This window comes from Camellia sinensis, chromosome 2 (genome assembly GCF_055761805.1).
Source record: "Camellia sinensis isolate YWXY chromosome 2, ASM5576180v1, whole genome shotgun sequence".
NCBI classification, from domain to species: Eukaryota; Viridiplantae; Streptophyta; class Magnoliopsida; order Ericales; family Theaceae; genus Camellia; species Camellia sinensis.
In genome coordinates this window covers 92,215,262-92,218,705 of record NC_138962.1, presented here as the reverse complement: position 1 = coordinate 92,218,705, position 3,444 = coordinate 92,215,262, and positions in this window count along the sequence as shown.

The window sequence follows — 3,444 nt, the reverse complement described above, 5'->3', positions numbered from 1 at the left end:
ATTCAGAGCTTGAAATATGGATGATTAATACTGTAGTCTGCTTGAATTTATAGCATACTTGAAACGAGTTGATGTATTTATTTTTTTAAAACTGACTGGTTCAATTTTTTCTAAAGCAGGGTTGTATACCGTAACATCTATTGACTTTTTTGGCTTGGTATTATTTATGAATTTGCTGTTTCCTTCAAAACCAAAAAATCCATATGTATAGGCCGATTGGCAGACTTGGGAAATGTATTTTCTTTAGGGCTGGGTTTGGGCAATGTTGGGGTAGGGCCGGGCTTGGATGAATACAAAATTTATTATTAAATGATGCAAGCCCGATCCGAATCCAGACCGACCCGGTTAATGTCCACCCTACATATTACTGAGACTGTCTGCAAAGTACTCAAACCTGGCTTTGGGGACAAATCCACAATGTGGCCACTTTGGAGCTCCAAAAAATTGCTGAAAAAGAGTTCCAAAAATAATTTAGCTCTTGTACCAGTCCATAAGAAAAAAACAAAGCACACTCGAATTTTAAAGGCGAGTTGTTTTTTTTTTTTGGGGAAAATTTCCCGTAAATCATGTTTGAAATATGTGTACACTATTTAATCTAACAACTTTTTGAGTAGATCTAAAAATCCTACATTATTACATATTATTTGCTTAGTTGTTTGTTGTTGCTATGCTTTTTAATTATAATTTCTCCATTTATTCTTTTATTTTTTAGCAATATTCTAAATATTTCGGTGAGTCTCCGATGATGTTCTTGATATTTTCCAGTGACGTTCAGAACACTCCGGCGAACTTCCGGCAATGCTCAAAACACTCCAGCAAACTTCTGGTGATGCTCCGGCGACTTTTTGGCGATGTTAAATATTCCAGCGAGTCTTCGGTGATTCTGACGAAAGTCGTTGGATGTAGTAGCATTTTTAAAGTGATAAAAAAAAAGATTTTTGATAACAATTAAAAATATGTAAGACTAATTTGTGCAAGTATTTTGTTTTGAGATTACATGGATTTTGAATTTTGTGTATGAGACTTATTTGTAAGTGTCCTTTTTTTTTTTTTTTTTTTTCTTTCTGTCCTTGTTTTTTTTTTTTTTTTAATAAATGGCCCAATCTAAATTTAGAATGCAAAAAAATGGCCCACTTAAATTTTAAAGGTTCAAAGCTGTTTTCATAAAAGGTCCAATCTGAATTAGAAAGGGCCGAAAATTTAGAACTCCAATTTATATTTTAAAAACTTTTGAAGCCCAAGTTTATATAAATAAAGTTTGGAAAAATTACCCAGAAGTCTTTTTTGAAAAACGTATAATCTATTTAGTCACATAACCTTTTGTTGATATCCAAAAATCCTATAATGTTATTCTTCTTCTCTGCCTCTCTTCTTCTCTACCTCTTTTGCTCTTTGTGATTTCCGGCGATCGTTGACGAATAACCATATCTTGTTTCGTCTCTTTCTCTCTCCGATATATAGTCACCGGCAACCGACGACTATTATCGATTGGGATTCACCGGCAACCACCAACCGCCGACTCCTTACTTCACCCTCACCGACAGTAAAGAAGATATATTTTCGACGAAGAAGATGAGTACATCTACTTAGTTCTGATATAGATCTACATTAGATCTGAGTAGATCTATATCAGATTTGGCTAAATCTAAACAAAAAATAGTTGCCGGAGTACAATCCTCTTTATATCCGCCTCTCTCCTTCAATCTCTTATTTTTTTCTACATTTTCTCTGCTATACACTTCTCTTTTTCTGTTCTAATGGAGAAAATTTTGAAGTTTTGAACAAGTAGTTTTCGAGTTTTACTTACAGGCGGTGAAAACTGTAAAATTTTGCAGTTTCAAATTTTTTTGGTGCTGGAATGAATCATGGTATAAAACTGTAAAATTTTGTAGTTTCATAACATTCTTTAGAATTGTAAAATTTTACAGTTTCATAACATGTTTTTCAGTTTGATTAATAAGGATAAATGCTTAATAAATTTTTGCTTTGAAATTGTAACATTTAGTTTCAAAACTTACTTTTCAGTTTGATAAATATTAGAGATTATTTGCTTAAACCTTACAAAAATTGAAAAATAGCATATGTTTTTCCCATTGTTGCTATTTTTTGTCGTTTCATTTTTTTTTAGTTTATCAATATTTACCACATTTTGCTATGTTTTTTTCTTTAATTTCTCCATTTATTTTTTTTCTAGCAATATTCTAGACATTCCGGTGAGTCTCCAGTGATGTTCTTAACGTCCAGTAAACGTTCTGAACATTCCGGCGACTTCCATTAACATTCTTAGCACTCCGTTGAACTTCCGGCGATACTCCAGCGACTTCCCAGCGATACTCCAGCAACTTTCCAGTAATGTTGAACATTCCGACAAGTCTCCGGTGACCGTTTGACGGAAGTCCGACGGTAATAAGATATAACAGTGTCTGTAAATTAAAAAAAACAAAAATAGGATTTTTTGGTAACAATTAAAAATATATATGACTAATTCGTGCAAGTGTTTTGTTTGAGAATTAGATGGGTCTTGAACTTTGTATATGTGACTTATTGTTAAGTTCCCCATAAAGTTTTGACTTATCTGATGGATTTGGCAGTGAGAATTGGGGAAACAAAACAGAAAGTTTCTAAGCTCTAAGAGTAAGAGCAACACGCTAGTAAAGATTGATTGAAGTTTGAAGACTAAAAAATTAGTGGTGTAACTCAATATTATTGATATTTTCTCAAGTCTCATCCATCACAAACATTGGGAGTAATTTCTTTTTATCTTTATTTTATTTATTTATTGATTTTGATGGAACTATTAATATAAACTTGTTGAAATTAATTGGAAACTGTATATTTCTAAACTTTTTTGGTATTTTTTTTATTTACTAAACTAGGATGAAAATTCTCATATCATATTTGTAATGATGGTGTTTGGGAAGTGAGTTTTTATGTAGATTTTAGTAGATGTAGGTTTTTATGAGATAAAAAATTTTTGGTGTTTGGGAAGATAGTTGGGTTTTTATGTGGTTGGATGTGATGTTTGTGAGAGAAAAAGTGAAATGATTATGGGGTTGGATGTGATATTTTGTTTGGATGTGTTTTTTTTGGTTTTGCAAAACTTTTGTCTTTTAGTGGAAAAAATGAGAAAAAAATTTGGGAACTTGCTTCCCAAACACCACCAATATAAAATAGGATTTCAAGTTACAACCTTTGTAATGAGTATGAGTCCTGTGGAGAAGTGGTTTGGAAATACTCTTTGGATCCTGTAGGACACTTGTGATCCTCTGCTAGTCACCTGAAAAGGAATGAACACTCCGGTCGGGGGTGCCGGAATTAGCACTCCGACGGATAAGTCAGTGTATACTCTCTTGGTTGCTTATATCTCAAGTTGAACTTGTTCTCACGTACCTTTCTCTGGTTGATGCTCATCTATTTATATATTTTTTTTCTTTTGGGCCTTAG